The 11,015-nt window shown below is 34.4% G+C and overlaps 1 non-coding gene across 1 annotated transcript; it reads left to right on the forward strand.

The window, feature by feature from the left end:
- The first annotated feature begins 6,549 nt into the window (after positions 1 to 6,549).
- LOC138382278 (small nucleolar RNA SNORA67) lies at positions 6,550 to 6,690 on the forward strand. The gene has a single exon (XR_011233367.1). It is a non-coding gene; the product is annotated as a small nucleolar RNA SNORA67 (small nucleolar RNA).
- Positions 6,691 to 11,015: the final 4,325 nt, after the last annotated feature.

Below are 11,015 nucleotides of genomic sequence, written 5' to 3' on the forward strand. Positions count from 1 at the left end.
TAAACATTATCCCAGCTGATTCTCATGACAATTATTCAAGGTAAACATCATTATCTTACTGTATACACAAACTAAGAATTAAAGAATTGAAGTGAGATTCCTACAGTTACATAATGAATAAGTGACAGAGCCAGATCTCAACTACTGATAATGAAATGCAATAAATGCAATTATTTTGGGATGATACAAAATTGAACATAGTGCTTGCTACCAAAGTTGACATAATGTTACCATGCCAGGTATAAATGATCTGCATTATTAACCTTAATTTCTCTGAATATTAAAGCTAGAAAACAATTTGTTTTGGTTTGTTGGTAGTTTTGTTATTTTGTGGAACATAAATTCTATTCCAAATTGCCATAGACTTTTCCCTTATTTTCTTGGTAGGTTGGATTGTTCCTTAATTTGAAACTCTCTTGTGATAAGTAAAAAATTTTGTTACCAACATGGTCATTTTAAAGTAATGGCTTCATAACCTGTATTAGAAGCCTCCAAAAAGTCAAAAGAATGCTGACATGAGTATCAAACATATATTGAATGCCTAGTTTGTTTTTATATTGAAATGCTTTTATTTGCCTCCATGTGAGGACTTACTGTTTTCTACAGTTTTTCATTAATTTCTGTTTGTTAATCACCCTCAGCTATAGGATATTCATGGGTATTACCTTGAATTTCAATAATTTGATCTTCACTAAGTGAACAACCTGTAATAGCAAGTTACCTGTTTGACATTTGCACTGATGTGCATTTTATTCAACCCAAATCATTTTTATACCATCCCTGAAATTGTGAGTAACCTTTAAAGTGATAATGAGTTCTATAAAACTCTACGGAGTTTGAATTACCTAAGTAAATAAAGTGAATAATATGAGGCTTATTTTGATATTTTAGTTGAAATCAATTATTGTGATTGGTCTAGTTTTTATTTATTTATGTTTGTTATTTTTGTCAATGATTCTGTACCCTTAAAGAATCACTAAGGGATGACTAAGTCTCCTTAAAATTAGAGCTATCTAATATATAGAGATCTGAATTTGACAGGTTTTCATCTATAAAAATAATTAGGTGCTATTCCATCCATTCCATCCTGCCCTTCTTAATATCAATTGAAAAGTTGGTCTTGGAAACCCAAGGGATTTTAACAATATGAGTCAGAGACTGAGTCAGAAGTATTAATATAAAAATGACTCATTTTTAAATTATCATTGTTTAGTTGAATCTATAATGTCTCACTATTTATATTCTTGCAAAAACTTCTATTATTCCTGTTTCTTCTGAGAATATTAATCTGCTTTAATAGGTCATCACTGATGGATCTCAGTGCTGTATAGAAAGTAGATAGTCATATTATTCTCAATATATTTGACTCATTGCTGCCCATAGGACATAAAAGCCTGTGGTATTGCTATTTCTGAGAATATTCATCCTCATGAAATGTTAGGCCAAAACACTAAAATCTTTTATGCTGTTTGTACTAAAACTTCTGCAGTAAGCCAGAGACCTATACTTTCCAACTGCTAAATGCTTTGATTGTCCTAACAACCTCTTTTTTGAGTTTTTTAGTAGGTGACATTTCTATAATTTCTGTCTTTACAAGTTTTTTCATCCCTATGACATTTGCAGCCTTCCCAAATATTTACCAAGAATTCCAAATACCATTTAAACTGGTAAGAACTAAAGTGAAAATGTATCTTGTAGAGCATATGAGGCCTTAGAACCTTCAGGCCACAGAGCAATAGATTAAATGACCTCTGAAGACCCCTCCAGTCCTATATTCTATGGGGACTGATAAACCACAGAGATAGCCAAACAAAGGGGATACAATGAAACTGGTTCTATTATCCCAGCATTTAATGGTTTTCAGTGTACGAAGTTCAAAGCTGAAAGTTTCAAAAAAGATTCCAGCAACACAGTGTTTCCTGCACTTACCACTTTTCTGCTTACAATACTTTCTTACAATATTTTTCAAAAGCCAAGAAAATGTGCTCTCTTTGTAATTCCAAAAGTAGTTTAAGTAACAGGAGATATTATTACAGATAAAAAATATGACAGTGAAATCAGAGTAATAAAGTTGGATTTGGGGTTTAGTCTACCAGATCAACCAAAGGAACACAGAAAAGGCAAAAGTATGATTTTTAATAGAAAGAAAAGTAAATTTTTAGTAGAGGCATACACACTAACCAAATAAAAAATAAAGGGATAAAGTTAAAGGAAAGAGTAAATGAAATATGCTGAAAGGTAAATTAAAGTATGTTCAAGGACTATGCATATCATCTAGAAATAAATATGGTTTTAGTTAGACTAAAAAGTCAATGTGGAGAAGAAGAGTCCAGAAACTAATCAAAACCAAGAAAGAAGAAAATGTACAGTATAAAACATGAGATAGAGAGAAGCACGGAGATGACTGAATGAAGTGGAAAGTGAAAAAAAAGTGATAAGAAAATTAAGGGTAGAAAATGAAAGGAAGATTGCACAAGAGTTTGAGATAAATCAGGATCCTTTCAAGTAGAGAAGTAAGAAGGGGTCAGGGCCGGAGATAATGGGACCTTCATGAAATGGAAAGTGTAATTTATTCACTGAAGTGGGGGATATTGCTATCAATTTTAATGACTTCTTTGCATCAGCTTTCAGACTAGAGAATGGAGAAAAGATATTAGCAAAGAGACATATATTTGCATACCTCAGGGAAGGAGGATGAAATAAATATCAAGGTAGAGCAATGATTAAGTTACTAAACTGTTTAATTTCTGGCAAGCTACAGAAAAAATATTGAAAGTCAACCAGGATTTCAGAAAGTAGCATCAATAAATAAGACTTTTATCAGATGCCTTTTAAAGCTTCATAGACTTCAAGGAGCTGACAAAAGAGCCAAGACTTCTAGACTCGCTTAGTTTTATACCCACAGTTTCAAATAATTCATGACAACGTAATAATCTGGCATTTAGTCAATCACAGAAAGTTTGATTAGCTTTCTCTGCTAGAGTTTTGATGTGAATACACACACATCCATCCATACATTCATTTCATTTATTTATTTATTTATTCATTTATTTATTTTGCAATGCTATCTTTCAGAAATCTATTTTACTCTGCTACAGAAAGGGAAAAAAAAATTTCCCTTCCAGGAAGCTTTTTCACCTCAACAGAGTATAAGCACTCATGGAAATCCTTGAGGCAGTCATTCGTACACCCACTGCTGTGTGAGTGATGAAAACACACACAGAGACAGGCAATGGGGAGCAGAACATGCCGTAGCCATCACTGCCTCATGCTGCCTAGCAGCTTGAAGAAGCCAAGGCCTCACATCAAATTATCCCAGCCAGAGCTCCATACTTATCCATATCCTGATGGGGAATCCTCATAAAAAGCATACTTTCCCCATTTTAAGCAGCAGACAGCTAAGTGATTTATTAATGGGCATGAAATCAAAACATCATCTGCTTCAACTAAAATAATTGCTCTTACAAGATATTTGTTTAAATTTTGCATGATTTGATCGCGGAGATTCTTGGTAAAAAATCTCTACTTCTGAGGACCTCATAAAGTGCTGAAGATGGAACTGATCTCAGCATTGGTAGGTGTGACTTCACAGGAGCAGGCAAGGCTTCCTGGGAACCAACTTCATTGAATGCTGGCTTCCGCATTCTGATGCACATCCCAGCTGGAACCCCACTGCTGTGACGATCTTGTTTCTCATTCAATGTGAATTTGACTTCTCTCAAAGGCATAAAACAACTAAGCCTGTGTTTATCTAGACAGTAAATGTTCAAGTAATTAAAATAGTAAATTACTACACCTCTGAGACTATAAATACAGTGTAAATGATCTGAGCAGACACCTCCAACTCCTAAGACCTAACTTCTGCATTCTGCCACTAAGTAGCCAAACAACCTCAGGAATATCTTTTGATTATTTCCACAGCCAAAGGCCCCAAAAGAGGTATTGAAAATAAAATGGTTTATGAAAAAGGAGAGTTTGCATCTGGTTTTCCTAATCAGGAAACTGTTGGTAATGTACATGGGTTTTAAGGATAGACCAAACTTAGATGTAGATGTAGAAAGTCAGACAATGTTCTTGGTAGTTAAAGAGCATGAATTAAATCACAGAATTTGGGAAGGCTCTAGATGTTCAGGACAAATTCCTGAACTAGAAGAACTAAAAGAAAAAGGTGAGGAGGCTTGAAAAGTAATTGGAGAAGAATTTATAGCAGGAATTGCATGCCAGGTTAAAATTCTTTAGAACTTATTCAAAAAGAATGTATTAGACATTGGGTTTTGAACAAAAAGATGCCACGTTCTAGGAAAATTAACTCAGGATGATGTGCAGGATTGGTGAAGCTATTCTAGGGTCTAAATTCAGGTGGTGTCATCCGGAATGGAAAGAGATTGACTGGCTAGGGAGTCATGATGAAGAAAGAAGCCACAGGACATGGGAGTAAGTGGATAAAAGGCAAGGAGAAATTAGATGAAGAGTTGAAGATTACCTGGAAATACAATGATGTCATTCATCTGAATAAGTCTATTAGAGGAAGGGACAGGTGAATAAATAATAAGCCTGATTTTAAAATGTTGAATTTAGAATGATGACCAAATTTAGTAAGGAGAATTATACATTTTTATGCTATTGTATTATTGACAATAATTGTCTGACAGCTATTTCTACTCAGTACTGTCCAAACTAATGATCCTCTCAATTATAAAGATAAATAAAACTTTAAAATGTTGACTACTAAATAACATTTTATCTATATAAACTGGTTAAGGGATTAAGACAAAATTCTTTGAGGAGGAAAAAAGGCAAATTTCAAAACATTCACAAAACATACTCTGAAATTGAAGTGAAAATGTGATATAGATATTAGTTTAAATCTAATATTCACAAAAATAACATAAATTTAAAACTATCAGGAAGTAATTCAAAATCCACCACTCTTGACACATACACTCAAGTTCAAATGTAATTGCCTTGGAAAAAAATTACTTCCTTCTCAACTCTGACCCAACCTCTCACATCTCTGTTTGTTTTCTAAGCCAAACATCCAAAAACCTTTGAAAGTCCCAGGCACAGAGTATAAATGTTTCCTCGGCGTGATTCTGGTTGTACAAGTGCTTCCATTTGTCAATTTGGGATGCTGAGAGGACTGAAAATTGAATCAACTGTTTTATAGGAACAAAATCCTAAAAATTGCTTTAGCAGGATTCAACATTCAGCATGTCTATAGAGTAAACCTAATCCTCGTCTTATTTTCATGCTGGCTCCACCAGTGTCAATTTAAAGAGATGATCATCACCCCTAAAGATGATCATTTAGTGATGTAGAATTCACCATTTATTAGATTTGACGTGATTTAATTAACATAAAGTCTGAAAAGGCTATTGTTTTTTTTATCTTTTATTATGTAGTCCAAACTTAAAATTATCACTACAAAATGTCTATTATAAAATATGCATGTGGTTCATCTTTTGTGCCTTCTGTCATCTTTTTTGGGGTGTACCTGAAAAGTGAAAGAAACAATTTAAAACGAAATTTGATTGCATTTGGCAATTCATAAACTATCACTGACAAACTTGATCAGCTTGTAAGATGGACTTCAATTAGAGAAGAGAGGCTTCTCTTTTATAGATGAGACAATCCCCACACATTGTGTGAAGCTGCCCAAAATCAAGCTGCTCTTATCTAGTGTGAAGGTCAATGTAATTATTCCTGTAACACTTAAGTATGACCTTGAGTAAGACACAAGCTCTTTGAGAATCTGGTTTTCTTATCCGTTAACTGGGCATGATAAGACTTCCATGATAGAATAATTTATAGCTAAAATAACAAAATACAGAACAGTACCTGCTACAATATTTGTGTTTAATATAGTAAGTAAAAACAGTAAATAAGTAAAGCTTCTGTTAATCAACTTGTTGCTTTTTTGACACAACACTAAACAGCTTCATATATTTTGTAAGCAAATGTGCTGATTTTATTAGAACTGATGAGTTGTTTCAAGTCATTTATAAAAAGCTTAAGTCCATCTATAAGCTGTGAGGGCAATGAGACATTAAAAAAGAGAGGGAAGAAGGCAATTTGCCCTCTCCACCTTACTAACATTGATAAAATTGATCATTCACTAATCAATAGCATTTCTGACAGCCTTTAGGGCACCTCAGCACCTGATCTACCTCCTAACTAACTTGTCAGCTGCTACTGCATGACCTCCATTTATCTGCTACAAACCCAGACTGTTATAGCAAGATTCGTTACCTTCCCTTCTGGCCCTCAGCTAGATATTATTATCTTTATTATATTGTTGACAATATAATAAGATTATTAACACGTTAATAATATTCACTTAAACTTTTCCTTCATAATTATTACTTGCATGTCAAGCTTACATTTTTTTGTTTTGAAAACCACATTTTACTTCAAGAAATGTTATGGTCTCCCACATGATAATAGACAGCATTGATCATTCCAGAGTTAACAAAATGTGTAATTAAAGAAAAGTTTGCCACAGTTCTTGAAATGATTTTAAATTTAATATTACCTCATAAATTATAACAAATCCAAGGTGATTCCCTCTTTGAGGGGCCAACTAGCGCCCCTCTCAGGAAAGTAGCAAATTAGAATTAAATCTGGCACGACCAAGGCCTTTGAGGGACCGGGTTGCTTATTTATTTTGCCTTTCTTTGTCGGCCTACATGTATACTTTCGTTTCTTCTGGATAGATTGTGTCTTCTTATTTAAATACTGAAGTTGTAATAATAAAAGATATAAATTATAATATCTACTACATATATTTGAAAATTGTCCAATAAAAGGCCATGATGCTGCACAACACACACTCAAACATGAACATTTGTACGTAGAAAGGCTATTTGTTGAGATGATGGGTTCAAAAAGATCTTTTGCAACTAAGAGAGCTGTTTCCCTCACTTGACACTTTGGGTATCTGCATTAAATCAATAAGAATCTCAGAGAATCTAAAGTAAGAATTCTCATCCACTATTTTTTGAAGCAGTTTGGAAATCTGTGACAATCAATATTTTGCATTGTAATCATGATGGGTTGTGCTATGCCACTTAGGTGGTGAGAGTCTGAGAGGTTAGATGCCCTGAAAATTAGTGGACAGTTTCATGCAGTATTTATATTTTCTACCAGGCATTCGTATATATGAAGAACCTGCTTAAATTTATCTTAGTCTAGAAACCAAATTAATTTATTTTATAAATTCAAAGCATTTGGGACAGGTTTTTAATATACACTGAAGTTTCCAGAAATTTATCACCATGTAAATTAAGAGAAGACTGTTCTTTGTTTTATTTTAAATTTTACCAAGAATTCACCAACTCTTTTATCAATGGTTTATCATTTGAATATCAGGTGACTAAAGATAAGGTTGTACATGATATTTGAGTTGTCCATAAACATACATGTATCAGTCATCTGTAACTGCCATATTCATGATATTTAGACATATCAGTGCTAGACTCTGACTATTTATGTCTTCCATTATAATCGTGACCACTTTTTCAATTTAAAAATATATTAGTTTATTAAAGATTATTTTCTTTCATATTTCTCCTTTATAGTTGGCATATTATATTAATTCTTTTTGTTTAATCATATGTATTGGTAAATGAAAATGCATATGAATTATATTTCAGAATGGTAAAGGTTATTATAAAATATTTGTTATAAAAACAAAGTACTGGTCTGAAACTACTGGTCTGAGACTATTGGTCTGAAACAATGACACTGTTTTCAATTATATTAAAGACTTCTTATAATTGATAAACTCTCTCAGGTTTCTCTGATTCAGATAATTTAGATTTGCTCCATCAAAATATGGATGCTTAAAGTCTATCCTATACCAGACACTCATTTCCCTATTGCCCAAACAGGACTGGGTTGATGTCTGAAGAGATAGGAATGGAGGGGCTGTTTTACAATGCAAACTCTTGCAATAGCACCCTCCAATTATAGGGAATAATAGGGTAAGTCAATCTTAACTAGTGGAGTATGAACAGATGTTGCTCTGCCTGAGAACAAAGAAAAATGAGTCAAATGGGTAGCTGATTATGTGGCACTACACTATTAATACACTGTATTAATATTGTAATAACACAACTATAACATAGTAATACAACTCTAGGAAGTCTCAAATATGTTCTCAGGAAAAAAGTGGCACAGCCTGGAACTGTCACTAGTGGAATCATCCTCTAGTTTTGGTGTTGATGATAACCTTGAGTTGGGAGCCTCAGAAATATCTGGGAAATCTGGGGGAAGCTACAGTTCATTTATTGTGAGTCCTAAAAAAGAGAGCAAAAAGAAGCCACTGCAAGGTTTTCCCACAACTGGGAGTTCCTTGTAGAGGTAAATAATCGGAGAAGTTGCCCAGAAGCTGCTAGGAGCTGATGGTAACCCCCATGTGCAGCCACTGTCACCCCACATTTCCACATGCTGGAGCTGTGTCGGGGGAACCAACCCAACTAGCGGGCCCTGCCCCTTTCCTCCTGCCTCTCTGGATCCATTACTAGGGCCTGGTTCCTGAATGAGTTCTAACAGAGGTAAAATAGAAGACTGGCTACCCTATTCCTACGTTCCTCCTTGCAGGTTTTCCTCATTCTGCCACTCTTCCATCTTAATCGTGTCAGAAAAGTAGAAATAAAGTACTGGTCCTCCACTTAGTTATCACCAGTAGTCCTGAGTTCAACACACCCTGATTTATTTGGCTTGGGTGCCGTTGAGGTCTTCTAGTTTTTCTCTACTTATTTTCCCTTTACCATGTTTGTGGTGTTGTACTTGCCTCTGGGATCTAATGTTGGACAAAAACAGTCACTGTCTAAGCTCTTGTGGATCATAGACTTAGTGTAGAAGACAGACAATTAAATTAACTCACAAATAAAAGGAAATTGCAACTGTAATAAATGCTGCAGAGTGAAGGTGCGTGGTACCCTAGAGCATATAAAAGAGGATTTGACCTAGTTACTGAGACGAGGGAGGAATTCCATATAAAAATGATAATTGAGCTGAACTTGGAGGACGTGCTGGTGTTAAATAGTGTAGTGGATGCTCTAGGATCCTGTCCAGACCTCCCCTTCAGGACTGAGGCATCAATTCCCATGGCTGCTGGGAAAGTAGTTGGCTGATGAATCACAACCAAATTGTTCCCAGCTAAAAAATAATGTGGCAGGAGGGCAGGGATAGGATAAAGTCCTGTCTGGAATCTTAGGCTATTTCTCATCTGCTGTATCTTAATCCATAAAATAGATTTAATAATACAACTCTAATCACCTCAAAACATTTGAGGATATTCAGTTAAATAACATATATGAAATACCCGGTAGAAGGCCATTTATAGTTTAAAGGAGATAGTTTAGCATAATTGTAATGAGCATGGACTTAATAGTGGACAGACTGTCAAATTCTGACCACACCATATCTGATTGTGGTCACTTATTACTTGGGCAAAGTGATAAATGGCCACAAAATTTTCAATCACTTATGTTTGCTGAAGGTACTATAACTCAGTATACAATAGCAATTAAGCACATGGTTCTGATATTAACACAAATTTATACACAATAACTTAAATTGTCAAAGATTTTTGTTGGTTATTATTCAAGTTTATATTTTAGTGGCTAGAAGAGTATTGAATTTTATAAATATTTTAAAGGAATAAATGAAAATTTCACACTAGCAATCAATTCAGCAATACTTATTAAACATATTGTATGAAATGCCTTCTATGTGCCAGGGCCTGTTGCGGACAACGCTTCCCTGGTACAACTGAGAATTGGTGGATACTGGAGACCGCCATAGAGGATATAAATAGTAATGTGAAATTCAAGTTTCTATTGAAAGCCATGGGATTTGTAAAGAGTTCAACTCTAAGATTTGAATAAGACTGCATATACCCATCCATATCCTGTATTATTTTGAAGGCTTTTTTCATCCTTTTTTCTGCCTGTAGTTTTTCTTGATTTAGATAGAAGTATGTTTTTTAAAAAACATCCTTGAATTATTAGTTATTAACTTCTCACAAGTTACAAGGTGGTGATATATACCTGCTACAGATTGTAGAAGATATGTACAAAGCCATATCTATTAAAAAGTTTTGTGCTATAAATTTTCTGTGAAATATGGCAACATCAGACCAGAAAGGCTCTTCTAGCCTATCTCCCCTAATCTACTATCATGTCTTTATGAAGCTGTCAGCCAGGAAGAACACTGTCAAAAGAATACAGGTAAGGACTGGCCTTTACTCTCTCCCATACAGACACACTTAAAGTTTGGATAGCAATTTCTCTTTCAGGGAAAGCAAAGAAACTATTTGAGTAGAAAGGTGCTTGAGGCCTTAATAATCAACCTAAAGAGAGCGTGTTAGAAGATAATACGATATAAACTTAAAAATATTAAAAGGGAATAAATTATCAAGATTAATCTGCAATTCATTTTGCCATGCAGCTACAGAGCTCAGAATCAGCCGTTCTTAATTTGAAGGGGTTTACTTTCATTTAATTTCATAGATTCAACATTAAAAACAGTAATAGCTCTTCTTCATTACTCAGTCTTTGCTGCAATTTGTGACATTAATGTTTTAATGCTGGGACCAGCTGCCCCCTCCCAGAGAGCTAGATTTTACATTTGGTCCACTGGTAATATTTATCCTGTGGTAACAGGTTAGTGCTGGGGCAATATTATTAATATTATCACATAAGTAAAATTCAAGCCATATTAAGTCTTTGAAAGATAAGGATGACTGACAGTGTGTCACACATTTCTATGTCTGGACTTGGGAGATAATTATTTCTTAATTTCTTTCAATAGCCATGGAAATCTCAATAACATTTTATAGTATAAAGAACTATCAGAGCATAAAGAACTATCAGAAAAATTCAGTAGGCTCCCAAAAGCCATAAAGAGATCATGAAGCCAGTGAGGCTAAGATCAAAATTTTAGAACAATCTAATCAGTTGACTTTTTCAAATCTCCATGAAAGGATACTTTGAGGCTTATAGTTTAGC

Source organism: Eulemur rufifrons, chromosome 3, assembly GCF_041146395.1.
Source record: "Eulemur rufifrons isolate Redbay chromosome 3, OSU_ERuf_1, whole genome shotgun sequence".
Taxonomy (NCBI): domain Eukaryota; kingdom Metazoa; phylum Chordata; class Mammalia; order Primates; family Lemuridae; genus Eulemur; species Eulemur rufifrons.